Source organism: Hippocampus zosterae, chromosome 1, assembly GCF_025434085.1.
Source record: "Hippocampus zosterae strain Florida chromosome 1, ASM2543408v3, whole genome shotgun sequence".
Taxonomy (NCBI): Eukaryota; Metazoa; Chordata; class Actinopteri; order Syngnathiformes; family Syngnathidae; genus Hippocampus; species Hippocampus zosterae.
Window position 1 is genome coordinate 10,473,428 of NC_067451.1, and position 14,488 is coordinate 10,487,915.

Here is a 14,488-nt window from a genome sequence, read left to right on the forward strand (position 1 = left end):
GTTTCTCCACCCCAATATGCTACAAGATGGCACCGAGGTAATATTTTTCCCTTAGACATGCACAAAAACAGCTGCCAATATGAGGAAATGTATTTTGAAAATTGCTGACAGTACAGTGCTGGCAGTAGAGTTGATTTGATGGACTGTACACGCTTTGTTGTTATTTCTGTGATAAATAACTTTACCCAAAACACTTCTCAAAAATCAACTTCAAAATCCTAGTTTGGCTTTTTCTGCGCTCGCTGCATGTGCACACGTCGGTGCACGTGAGCATGGCATGGCGCTCTTCTCCAGTAAAAGACAAGTTGCCGAGCAGAGGAGGCAGCTGAAAGGCAAAACCGGCGGCTCACAGAACCCACGACTGTGAACTTCAGTCACTTAGCAGACCTGCTCTCACCCTGCTCAAGACAAATCTAAACTTAGCTTGGCAGAAGGAAATAGAAAACTCGCCTTACAGAGATTGCTTCCACACAAAAAAAACATTTCATTTCTTGGGTTGCGGCAGATCACATGAAATGATGATCAGATTGGGGCAAAGACAGAATTTGTTGTTGGTTTGTGTGTGTGTGTGTGTGTGTTTAAATGAACAGTGTTGCTCATTACCATTCCACAAATCTGTCACGAGTCGACCATTGAATCATTTCTCTTTGTGCGGTTACCATGGCAACTGTAATTAAAGTCCAGCAAGATGAGTCTGTTTCCAATTAGAGGGCAGGCCTGCGTCGTGCCAACTGGTTTGTGCATCTTTATTTCACGGTGCCGCACAGGTCACGGTGCACGCTGTAAAGAGTGGGCCGCAGCGAGAAGAGAGATGAGCGGCGTGAGCGAATGTGATGCGGCACGTTGCCGCTGCGAATGGAGCAACGGCTTTCTTCATGTTCACCTCCCGCGGATGACGGCACTGTGGGAACGTTGTTTGCTCATTGCTGTTAATTAATCAACGTTACAGAGTGAACTCGACCCCTGATGGAAAAATAGCTCATTTTCGGATGTTAAAATAATAAAGTAAACCATCTGAAAGCTCGGCAGCTCATCAGTAAGCTGCCAAAAAATTTTTGGTGAAGTATAAAGAATATATGCTTGTTAGTTTTGTTATGTTTTCTTTATACTTTTGTTCATTTTCCATGTTTTTTTTTTGTTTAGCATGAAGCGAAACTGACTTAAAAGGCAAAGGTGTAATTCACTTTGTTTTATGTTTAGTTTGACAGTAAACTTTAACGGGGAGGAGCAATAAACAAAAAGCCTCTTTTTTTTGTATAGGAAGAAGAAATGTTCACTCTCTGCCAAACTGCTCTTTGCTCAGTCAGGATATTGCATTCACTGCCATCATCTAGCGACTGTATTTAAAATGATTGCTTGCAAGCCAGAAAAACGGATGACAGCTGGTAATACGCTACAGTAAGTCATGATAAATACTGTAAAAAAAATACACCTGAATGTGACATTTATCAAATTAGAAAGAATTTCTGAACACCCGAAGCTGGTGGATTTTAGCCAAACAAAATACAATTATTACTATTGAAATCATATTATGGGTTGCCGTCATCAACTGGGATTGAAAAGAGGAGTCAACTTATTTGGACAAAAGGAGTACAATCTTTAAAATTACTGAGAATTGCTAAAGGGTTGGGGTAAAATAAATAAATAATGACAAAAAAAAATTATTTACGTTGAGTGACAACTGTTGGTAATTTTACTTCCCAGCACTGTTGCTCAGGCACGGAAATACAGTATACAGCACGTAAAAGCTGCCTTTTTGCCACTGCTGCAATTAATATCTTGAGTATGATCCGAATTGACCCCCAAATCCACAGTAAAGACCCCCCGAAAGAACAAGAGGGATAAAAATGAATCAGTCCTTATTAATAATGAGGAGGCCGGATCCAAAAACAACCCTGGTCATGACAAAGATGGAGGAGGCCAAATGTTGAAAGTCTTGCCCCTGGCTTCGGGCAGTAGCAGGAAGTCAAGATTTGAAATGGGAACACGCGATGATGAAGCTATTGGAAGCTTTCGCAAGTCCGTCGCTCTTGTCTGGAATGTGTGCAATGCTATGGAAACGATATTTGAACTCAATGCATTGATTCAGTCTGAAGTAATCGGCTGTAGAAAGAGGTTTTGTTTGTTGGTATAATATTGAATGCGAGCACAATTTAGTCAAAGAATTAGATCATCTGCACCACAGCAACCCCCCCCCCCCCCCTCCCCCAAATCATAATTTGACGAGGAAAATCCAACATATACTATTATAATATAGTTCATTATTTTCACAGATGAGCTGGAGTCAATCCCAGATGATTTTGGGTGAGAGGCTGGGTACAACCTGGCCTAGTCTTCAGTCAATCACAGGGCACAGATACACGTAGACTGTCTGCTGTTGAGCAAAAACTGCTGTGACTTGGAAAAATAAAAGCTAATTTGTCAAGAATCTTTGCTGGAGCATTAAATTAAAGACAAATTAATTAAATGAATGATTAAAATTGTCCTCAAATTGAAAGGCTTGCTTCAGACACTGACTAGTTTCTGCCATTTTTTTTTTATGGGGCCATTTTCCTGAAGTTCTGTTTTGCACTCCTCATGGAAAAAGATGACCTCTGGCTTGTACAAAACATGTTTTTCCGTATCTATTTTTAGATATGATGAGTGTGGATCCTCCGCTGTCGCCTCGTTTTCGATTGGATGATTAGTATTTTGTTGTTTATCGCACACACGACGGGTTAACTTATCTTTGACCCAGTCCCCTACGTGTTACGTGCTAGCTAGCTGGAATATTTATATCAATCTGTCACAGCCACTTTTGAGGGTTTTAGGGGACATGCAGACAAATGTGTCGCCTAACCTTGAATGGGAGGAGACACAGGAGAGCCGTCTAGCCGTCCCGTTACCCGTGATGATGTGGAAAGCTCCGATAGCCAAACAAATAACAGGCAGATCGGGGTCACATTGTTGAAAGTTTTTTTTTTTTTTTTTTTTTTTTAATAGCACACGTACGCTTGTCTCGACTCAAAATGATTCTCTACATTGTCCTCTGAAGACAAAACAAAACAAGTGGTTCCATTAGGTGTCCGTCAATTTGTTATGCTTGTGCCGTGTCATAAAGTTGATGAAATCCCCAACAGTAACATTAGCACTAGCATTTAGCATAGTGGCGCACCCATTTATAGACCACTTGATTAAAATACAGTATTTTGGTTTCCCATACTAATGAATGGCTATTCTCGTTGTTAGAAGCCAGTTTTGCAATCCATGTTATTTTTGATTGGAAAATTAGGGCACGGGGTTACTTTAATTAATGATCATGAGTCGAGCAAAACGAATCGCATGCCAACCCACAGGGCGCATCGTGAAGGGATTCAAGTTGAAACAGGCTTTATCTTTGCAAATTTAAAGACATTATCCTGACAAAGCGTCAGTTGCCAAAACATGACACTGGCTTAAATTCATGTCCCGACCTCATTAGCTCAGTGACGAAAATAACAAACGTGAAGCAGTGTTACAATATTTTGTCATCCCAGTACTTACAGTATACACGATGTCGCCCTTGGGTGTATTTGTGCCTATTTGTATACCAGGCTGTCAGAGTTGCCCCCCCCCCGACCCCCCTCGACTCCTAATGGCTTAATGGGAACCCCGTTGTGCCTCTCGGGCCCCCCCGGAGAGGGGCACACTCTGAGGGGAGAGGAGCACAAAGGCGCAGGCATGTCTCTTGAGAGGAGTGTCTTTGTGGAACTGAGGGCCACGGCTACGCTAACTGGGGCTAGCATCATGGTGATTACCCTCCCAGGGGGGTCCGCTTTGTGGGCTCTGACACCCAGAACCTCACCTTTACATAGCCCCCCGCTGCGCCCCACCAGGAGGGCCAAGCGCACCCCTGTCCATCACCACTCGTTGGCACAAGAGGCCACTTCGTTGACACAAAGTAGATACATCTGTCTTGATGTTCTCGTCTCAAGACAAATAGAGACAAGAGATCTATTTATCTCCTGAATATGTCCTCCTGGTTGTTTAGAACAGTGCTACCCAACCTTTAATGAGCCAATGTACACATTTAATATTTGATGCTCTGACAACCACACTACAAAACAGTCACAAAAAGTATGAACATTTAAATAATAATGCCGATCTTCACTTTAGCTGCTCAGTGTGCAATCTGTTGAATTAAATACAAAGGTAATATATTCGGAAACAAGTTAGGACTTATTCTGAAGTGTGAAGGGCAACAGGTGGATGCACAGGTTTATTGTACCTTCTGCTAGCTAGCTAGTCTTCTGCCTGTCACTATATGTTGCTGGCATTTACAGAGGACTTACGACTCGGCTATCTGCTGCCGTTGCAGGACTATAACGCTCAGTGGAGCAGCAAAAGGCCCACCCAACCAAAGGACACAATCTTCATAAATCCACACGAGCCCGACAGTATGAAAATAAAGTCGCTGTGAATGAGGTTAGCCTCGCTAGCTTTAGTTATGCGAATCAACTGCTAGTCCTAAAGTATTCATACCGGCGGGACCGTGAGACTGGAACAAGGACAGCGGCGCCATGTGAAGTTCCCGTTTTGTTTTCGTTGCCAAAATATTATGTCCAATAAGGGGTGGGGCAACACTGGAATAACAGGAAGCAAAAAAGTTGGGGCATAACAAGAGGCACGATTTTCCTGTTGAGGCATTAAGTTATGATATCCTTTATTTGTCCCGCAATGGGGAAATTACAATCAGAATTCAGAAAGGAAAACGCTGGGTAGGGAGAGGGAAAAAAAACACGCTCGAACTATCCTCTTCTGAGGATAATTTAAGTCCAGGATAAAAAAGACCCTAGCACATAAATAAGCATATGGCAGTTACAACAAGTCACAGGACATAACATGTAATAAGGGGAAGGATGAATGGGAAGGGGGGGCGGGGGGAGAGGGGTGACCGCGACGCGGCCGAAAATGACCAGGACACACGAGCGCTCGCATGTCGAACCACGTCACGGGGGAAAAAAGAATCGGAGCGATGAAGACGGTGATAACAAGTATGTGCATGCGCGTGCGGTTGTCCAGTTGTGTATGTGTATGCGTGTACAGGTCATAGCTGCTTCGTCTAGGTCTGCTCATCATGAAGACAGTCCCGTCTTATCAGTCCATGGCCAAGAAGGAGGGGGGTGATGGTGGGGGCCCTCGACTCCATGCGTACTTCCATCCAGGGGAAAGGGCCAGATAGCATTGTTTGTTTTTGGAGGGACGGCCGCCAACAATTCCAGACAGCCTTGAGTCCTTGGTCTGTATCTCTTCACTGGCGCCGATCAGCCGGATCCGAAAACTCTTTCCGCAGCGCGGAGTCCAACTTCTCCATGGTGTTGTCGATCGCGCGCAGTCACTCCAAAACCGCATCAATATTGCGGTTGAGCTCAGTCACTCACATGACAGTCCACTAGTCATTCAACTCCTACTAGTGAGTATGTAGATATTGATTAAGATATAGATGAGAGAATGAAAACGAACAGCTCACGATCCAAAGTCTATTAAAGCAAAATGACGGCGCTCTACATAAAAAGGCTATCAAGCCTGCAAAGGTAAATGGTGTAAAGACCGTAGAAATCTGACCTTCAATCACATGCAGGATTTTTGTCAAATCCATGATGGTGATCAAGAAATACAAAAGTCTAAATAGTCTAATCACTTCTGCAATTTACTGTATGACAAATGACACGATCCAAGAACGCCAAGGAATTATTTTGCGCTACGGGTGACTCTGAAAGTCACTAGCAATCACTTGCAACTCATCAGTCCTAATGTAAACCAAACAATGGACTGAAATGCATCGTTCCATATAGCGTGCGACCGCATCAAGCGGTCGATGTGGTTATATCTGCTTCCCTTATCAATTTCTGTCTCTTTGTATTACTCGACACACAAACAGTAATGTTTCACCCTCGGGTTCTGGCGAGAACTGCATTAGGATAGCCTCTATTGAAAGGACACGTTAGATTTTAACTGCTGATGATGGACGATCCATCGGCATCTGCCCAAAGCAATCGATAGGCTCTCTCAGCAGGGGATTGTGAGGCGAGATAGGTTCTCCTTAATGTGCAAATTGTTGTTTCTGGGGAAATGAAGGAAGTGAGTGTCTGGTGTGCTTTATATCCCGCTGCAAATGTTGTGCAAGTTCCACCTCTGATACTACTGCAAAGGTGGAAAATTGCCTCCTATTCGGTGTCAGTGCCTTTTATACAGAACAGCAACACAGGATAAAAGGCAGAATTTATTATTTTTTTTTACAGGCTGTGTAGTGTATATCATATATGAGGTCTTTGGGGGCAAAACTTCGAAACTAATCTGGTTTCTATTCACTGATATGGAAAATTGAGAATTTTGATTCAGTTTCCTCACAAAAGCAGTACAATCCAGGAGCCCTGCGGGTATAATCCAAAACTGTTTATACCGTTATGAAAAATTCCCAACCTTGCTTATTTGACCTGAGGCATATTTTACTGTGTATCATCGCCTATGTGACGTAAGCATCACTCGTATTCTGTGCCACCTTATTGAAGAACAAATCACATTGGTGGTGCATTATTTAAGTCTAGGACTCGGCACTCTGAGGCCAAGCAATTTTGAGCTTCCAAGGTGAGCAGCTTGCAGCTGGAAAATTGCAATGTCCTATTTATGACACTTTCATTACAACTTTGAGGTCCTTCATTCTTTTTTTTTTTTTTAACAAACACCGGACCGAACCTGCTACTGTAGCACAGGTTGCAAGTGGTTCAGCCTATTTTTTGACACATATACAAATGTGGGGAAAATGTGTTACGATCAGATGAAACCAAGAATGAACTTTTCGGATGTCATTTCAAAAGGTACGTTTGGCACATACACAAGGCAAAGCAGCTTTTACATGATAAAAAGTACATTTCAAAGAACATTTACAAACAAGGTCAAGAAGTAAGCATGCTTACAAAATTACAAAGAGAAAAAAAGGAACATAGTTTTTAAATGCTTTAAAAGAGCTCAATTATAAGCAACCCTTTACCAAAAGAACTCGATATTGTAGCTACATTGACACAAGGTGGAGGGAATTATGAACAGTTCAAAATAGCAGTCAGTGTGAACACAAAACCCTCTGGCTTCTGCAAAATAGCAACAAAAAAAGAACACAGACTATTAGAACAGCTGAACTTTGTTTGGTCAATATAAATAGTGACTGGTGTGTGATAACTCCCAATTTACATGAATTTTAATGTGATTGCTGAAGGGTGTGCACACATATGCAATCACATTTATTTTTGCTTCACCTCCAAAAATATTTCGTATTTCCCATTTTTTCCCCCCCAATTGAGTTGTACAGGTTATAGTTTACATTCATGGTGGCAAAGTTCTGAACACATTTACCTTGGTTTTATTGAGCTGGGGGTGTGCAGACTTTTGTTTTCCACTATGATGTTCCCTCAGCTGCTTTGTAAGCAAAGAAATCCTCATGCATTCCAATATACGTCATTGGTTGCCAGCGTAGTTTGAGTACAGTATCGTATTGACCTTGGTGAAGATGTTGCTAAATTACACTTGAATCAAAGCTTTTAAGCATCTGGTTCTCAAATTGGGATCCTCAGAGCCACCGGGGGTCTGCTAGCTGTCATTTTGTCATGTGTGAAAAATAATTTCCAATAAATAGTATATATAGTACTGTAATAGTAATCGGCAAACATCCCGCTGTTTCGTGAGTGAATCCAGCTGTAAAACTGTGATTCAGGCAGTTCATAATGAAATGTTTGATGCATATGAAGAAGACCAGAAAGGAGGAGGAAATGGAATTCTTCTGGCCAGTCTTTTGTTAATGGACTACCACATCTCTTCTAGCAGCTTTTATGGCTCCGGTATTACTTTACAATGGACATAGATGGTGATGAGGGAAAGAAATGCATAAAAAAAGGTGCAGAGGGTTGGAAAGGCAATAACCACATTGGTTCAAAGTTGTTGCGAAAATCTCTCAACAACACATTCACAGCCTGTCAATCTGGCTGAATAATTGGGGAGGAGTTGAAATAAATACCGGATCTATTCAAACCCCCGAAGACTCAGGGAATAGGAACAGTGACACACACACACACACACACACAGACACACACACACACACAGACAAATGAGAGAGAGGAAAAAGAGGTGGCCAAGGTTGTCGCATTACCGCCCCTCTGTGTGCAAAGATGCATGACAGTGGGGCGATCTTGAGGGGATTGAGCAGATTTAATTACATTCGATTAACTCAACTACCTGGCTTAATGACGCTGTGGACGCAACTTCCCATCATAATAATAATGAAATAATAATATGGGTAAAAATAATACTAAGTATTATTATGGAGAAAGCAATTTTCTGAGAAAATGTGTATATAAATAAGGGTAACATAGGAAATTTTCAGGGGAAATGTGATTTTTTAAAAATAAATTTATAATGTGGAAGTCTCTGCATTGACGATAGAAAGCGTCTAAATGTAATTCGTGTTGTGTTAAGGTGGGCAAGGCTGTGGCGAAGATGGAAACTACGGGTCGGCGGCTGCAGTCAAGACACCGGCGTGCTTACGTAAGGCCGGTTCAAGAAGCCGCTGCTCTTATGATTAATGCATGTCAGCCAGGACAACATGGACAGGATCTTTGGAGCCACAGAGGGAGGATCGGGCGGCAGACAGGATGGAGGCCAGTGTGATGCGAGGCTCACTTCATGGTGACATCAAGCACAACTAGGCACGATCTTTTTGCGAATCACATAGTGTTGTTGTAGTACTCCCCTCATTTTATCCATCCGTCCATTTTTTAATCCGCTTACCCTCACAAGGGTCGCAGGCGTGCTGGAGTCTCTCTCAGCCGTCTTCAGAGACTAGGCGGGGCCCACCCTGAACTGGTTGCCAGCCAATCGCAGGGCACACAGACAAAACAACCATCTGGCCTCACACATTTTAGACTTAGAGTGTTCTATTAACCTGCCAAGCATGCTTTTGAAATGTGTGAGGAAACCGGAATACCCGGAGAAAACCCACGCAGGGACGGGGAGAAACAGGAAGGCCGGAGTTGGAATCAAACCTTGCACCTTTGCACTGTGAGGCCGACGCCCTAACCAGTCGCCCACCGTGTTACCCGCCTCACTTTTAATTGTATTAAATTTACTTTAAGTTAATATACTGTAGCTCTGGCTATAAGTAGCTTCGGAGCACAAGTCGGATTTTGGGGGTGAAATTTATTTTACAAAAACCGAGACCAAGAACTGTGGAGCCCTGTTCTCTCATTGTGGGTGTGTTTGGAAATATTCTCCAGTGTGCACTGTTTCACTCCCACCGTTGACAAATTTGCCTTTCAGTTATTCAGAGTGACCCCCCCTCCCGCCCCCCCAAAAAAGCGTGCCAAAATCCAATGCATCAGGTAGTACAAATGGAAACAGTTCAAGCACAGGTTGCTGATTGTTTTAAAATACACATGTTCGTAAATTAATGGGAGAGGAGCGCGCTCTGTGTCTATACTCAAAGAGTGGTGTCAGGGCATCAGAGTAAATTTCAACAAAATCCAACAAATTCTGGTTGGACGACACTTCCAATTTTAACTAAGTTTTTCTTTTCATTTTAACCCTGGAGAACCCACAGGATCAATTTGGCCCCTATAAATTCTGCTACTCAAATGCTACCCTTAAATCCCAAACGGGTCAAATTTGGCCCTAATCCTAAATTAGGATTAAAGTATTGAATATTTGAAAAAACATATTTTGGTGTTCAGTGAACATATAGCAGTCATTTAATGTATAAGTCATCATTTTCCAAAGAAGAAAAGGGTTCTTGGGTTCTCAGGGTTAAAATTGCTTGCCTTATGTAGAATCCCTCATCACATTGTGGTTGGTTATTGCATCTTTTAGGGATGCAAATCCTTGATGTGCCGTAAGAAAGCCACATGCTAAACTAGCGGTACACAACACATCCGGCACCATACATACTGCTTCTTCTTCCACTTCCATATCGTCGTCAACTTTCTTTTGGCGGTTGATGACTCATAAGGTGAATTCCTACCAGTAACCAGAAGGTGGCAGTAACGCACCAAAAGTAAGACAAAATGAATAAGGAACACATACAGATTTTGGGTTAGTCCAAGCTCTAAATTTGACATATTTAAGTTGCACCTGCAGTTTGGTGGACCTGCCAAACTATGAAAAAAGAGTGCAATTTATAGTCCCGAAAAATACAATAATTCAATTGAAACTGATCCAGTATAAATGAATACATACTGTTTTTATCAATTTTATTTACGGTAATTTCATTTTAATGTGTTGGGTTTCTTTTTTTCATTTTCATTTTTCTTTTTCTTTCATTTGTGTTTTTTCTTGTATTTACAGCAACATGTAAAATGATCACTTCCATACAATATGTATGACTATATTCTATAACAATGTGAAGCCCTTTGAGTCCTCTCTGAAAAGAAAAATAAATCTAAATAAAATGCAATTATTTACTAACCATTTGTGTTTCTAAAAAAAGAATAATCCAAATAGTCATTATCAAGCTCATCGCAACAGTAATAATTGTAATACCAACACAATTTGTTTTGTTAAATAAATTACTTTGAATTGGTGTATGACTAATAATTCAAGTGATACTTTTTGAAGTTACTGTCATGCAAAAAAAAATAAAAAAATCTGGTGCTATAAATTTAATTTGCTGAGTATTAAAAGTAGTTAAATAGAACTGTAGGAGGAGCGCGGAATCGGTTTTAAACATTGGGTCATCTTACAGCAAAAAAAACAAAAACATTTGTCAGTTTATGGATGATGATTGATGGTTGTTGGTGCGTCTTCCTTTATAGTGAGGCAACCAGGAGACAGTCACAGAGGTCCACGACAGGGTTGTCTGCCAGTTGCGCTCTCCCTTCCCTCCGAGAGCTTTCGTGGCGCCGCTCTACAGCCTTTCGCCGGCAGTTTTACACATAGCAGAGGGGGCATGAAATGCTCCATTTGCTTCCCTACACGGTATTCACTTTCCTCCTGCCGACATGCTTCCTTCATGTGATTTACGTGTTCAGCTGCATCATCCGTGGTCCTAAAACCCCCTCTTGACCTTTGGATGGCACTTAACCCCACCCACCCCACGTTTAGGGCCTCGTAATCAGGCACAGTTGGCCTCATAAAAACAACTACGGGACGAGCAAATGCACTATAAATTTCCACGGTGTGTAAAAAAAATCAGACGGCGTCAAGTTGGATGACTGTCAAGCACAACTTACAGCAGCTTCAATTCCCAGTGAGCGTGTGTGTATTTTTACACTTGATCACAGTGAGTGTGTATTTTTACTCTCAAATGATCATGTTTTTTTGTTTTGTTTTTTTGTACATTGCATCTATATAACGTGATAGAGAGAGAGATGGAGAGAGAGAGTAAGGGTGGTCCAGTGGTCGATTGGTTAGCGCGTCGTCGGGCAGAGGTGCACGGGTTCAATCCTGGCTCCGGCCTCCCTGTGTGGAGTTTGCATGTTCTCCCGTGCCTACGTGGGTTTTCTTCGGGTACTGCGGTTTCCTCCCACATTCCAAAAACGTGCATGGCAGGCTGATTGAACACTCTAAGTTGTCCCGAGGTGTGAGTGTGAGCACGGATGGTTGTTCGTCTATGTGTGCCTTGCGATTGGCTGGCAACCAGTTCAGGGTGTCCCCCGCCTGCTGCCCGAAGACAGGGTTAGGCTAGGTCAATGTTGTTTTTAAGTAGTTCACCCATTCCCACATTCATTAAACCCATCTAGAGGTGTTAAAAATATATTTAAATTTGTTAAAACACACTTAAATTTGAAAACACTCAGTATCCCGTAGCACCTGTTTCTGCCTCTTTCGTCTCATAATAGGAGACTATTGTACAACATCACTGTGAGGAAACTGACCCCGCAAAATAGAGGCAGAGCATGCTTGCTTCAAGGTGTTTCAGTTGAAGTTGACTGTAAAACAAACACATAGGACAGAATAAATACACATTGTATCCGTAACCAAACCATACAATAATAGTCGACAAAATTACTCACAATAAGTATAAAACATTACTCACAGCTATAGAATCTGTAAGAACAATGACTATTCCTGCAGTTTAGTTGTGGACCTTCTCTGCCTCCTGTTCGTGTCCTTTTTTTTTTAACGCTTCACTTACATCCAATGGAGCTCAGGAATTGGGCAAACACACAGGGATTTAAAGAGTGACAAAGCAAAAAGTCATGGATATTTTATACAGATGACAGGTATTAATTATATTTAAATTTTAAGCCGTAAAAGAAGTTTCGAAAGTATTAAAAAAATTAAAATAAATTACAGACTATGTAAAAGAAAGGCCACAAACAAGCTGAAAATCGACCAAGGCCTGAGGGTTGAAAAGAATTGGAAGGAAACATGAAAGTTTGGGCTTACAATCTATAGTGCTCGCGTCAGCATGACCAGAAAGAGCTAAAGTGCCGCCGTGGAGTGCGAGATAATTACCACAAGTGCAGTTAAGTCCGCTCCTTCCCGTCTTCCCTCCCCATTTTCCGAGCGTGCTTATGTAATGGGGCCCAAGCGGGAGCCTATGGAGGCTGGCAGGATTAGATGTCGGCCGGGAGATTTGGATCTCTTTTGTGAAGAAAATCAACAAAAAAGAAAACTCGTAGCTGTGGTCATCTGGATCATTGTGGAACACATCCGAGAAGACACACGGCTCTCTACAAAAAAAAATATATATATATTTTTTTGACATCTCAATGCACCACATACCACGCTGAGATGGCGAGAGAAAGCACGATGATGAATCAAGGAAGCAGGCCTGGGTCGGCGAACGAGGTGAAAAAGAAGAATAAGACGCTTTTGTCCCGGCATACAAGCGTTGGGAAGAAAAAAAAAAGATGTGGGAAGATTTCTCTTGAAAAGCAAATAGAAAGAGCACAGTGCGAGCTTTTGACTGAATTGGTGGGTGGCTGCAGAGGACCTGTTCGATTGATGCTACTTTGCTCCTCAGCTTCCTGAGGGCTAAATGCGTGTAGTGACACAGATGAGAGGCTTTGCAAGTACCTCGCAGTCGACATTGAATGCTGACACCAAAATATACACTTTTCTTTCATTTGCACATACTGTATGACAGTGGTGTACAAAGTCAAAGTTTTTTTTCCCTCTCCCTACCCAGCGTTTTCCTTTCTGAATTCTGATTGTAACTTCCACATTGCGGGAGAAATAAAGGATATGTTAATCTTAATCTGAATCTTATTTGAACACAAACAGTGCAGCAACACAACAATACTCACAAACATATATTCTTTATCTTCTACGAAGAACGACTCATATAACTGCAGCCTACTGAGAAGCAGTGACCGTCTTCATGTACAGTATATCTGTATGTTTGTATTTTACCGGCTGTAGGTAAAATTGAAAAAAACCCCAACAACTTTACATTGTGTTCGTAGTTGCAAGGGAACACGGTAAACTGATTTTCTCTCAAGTTTTTCTAGATATGCACAGAAAGTATTCACATAAAAAATGGTGAAATTTTTCAAACCACCCTGGTGAATAAAAAGAATTCTGTTTCAGAAGCAAAAACGGTTTGCTTCCTTCCTGTTAGGTGTCGAATTCGCAATTTTGAGGCCATCGAAAACGACCCGCAAGTCAACACTGAAAGATTTTCAGCTTAGAACAAACTGTTTTTGTTTTTATAATATGATAGAGGACTGCATCCTTCAAGTTTTTTTCTTTTTTTGGTATTAGACCAACACGAAAAGTCTGCACACCCCCTGTGCACTATAATGGGCAATCTTCCGTGGCTTGAAACCACTTCCCCTAAAGCCACTTTTGCACCTTTTATATACAGTATTTGGCTGGTCAATTAGGAGTCGCCATGTATCCAACCACAACTTGCATTAGTGCTCTCACAAAGCGCCTCCAGAGGACATGCGCCCCCCCACCCCCACACTCACATACACCACCTCACATCTAGTGTTACTCCCTGTAGAATTAGGAACCATTTTACCACACTGAAGAGTCAATAAACAGTGTCAAAATATTGTTTTTCCTCTTTCTGGAAGAATTAAAATGGAACAACGGCACATTTTTAGTCATTAAATAGCTCCCCAAAGCTTTATGTGACAATTGTTTTCATAGAAGGGAACTTATTGTTTGCGATACAAATATGCCAAAGAGCTCGATTCAAGTGACAGCCTTTTCGTGTGGGTTCAGCAAACTGCGGATTGGATTTGATGTGCAATGCTGCCATCTGGTGCAGAAAAAAAGAAGTGATTGATGAAAGCGCAATGGAGATATTTAATAAGGGTTGTGGGGAGGGAGTGTTAAGTCAAGTTGCATGTTTTGGGTGCATGAATGCACTGGGCGGGCACTAATTGTAAGTTTGGACATCCATCCAAAAGAAAACTTGGCGCAGACCTGAACTGAGAATCAAGCTTGGAACCTTTGACTGCGAGGCATACAGGCAAACCTGAAATATGATGTCATGACTTGACCCAAAATAGATAAACTACATCTCATTCTGCAC

At 41.9% G+C, this 14,488-nt stretch overlaps 2 long non-coding RNA genes across 2 annotated transcripts; both read right to left on the reverse strand.

Annotated features, from left to right (window-relative positions):
- Nucleotides 1-555: 555 nt before the first annotated feature.
- Nucleotides 556-4,868, reverse strand: LOC127607667 (uncharacterized). The gene is made up of 2 exons (XR_007964121.1): nucleotides 2,840-4,868; nucleotides 556-963 (listed from the first exon to the last, which is right to left on the reverse strand). It is a non-coding gene; the product is annotated as an uncharacterized LOC127607667 (long non-coding RNA).
- Nucleotides 4,869-6,854: 1,986 nt separating this feature from the next.
- Nucleotides 6,855-12,167, reverse strand: LOC127607166 (uncharacterized). Its single transcript, XR_007963999.1, has 2 exons — nucleotides 12,035-12,167; nucleotides 6,855-11,927 (listed from the first exon to the last, which is right to left on the reverse strand). It is a non-coding gene; the product is annotated as an uncharacterized LOC127607166 (long non-coding RNA).
- Between the last annotated feature and the right edge of the window lie 2,321 nt (nucleotides 12,168-14,488).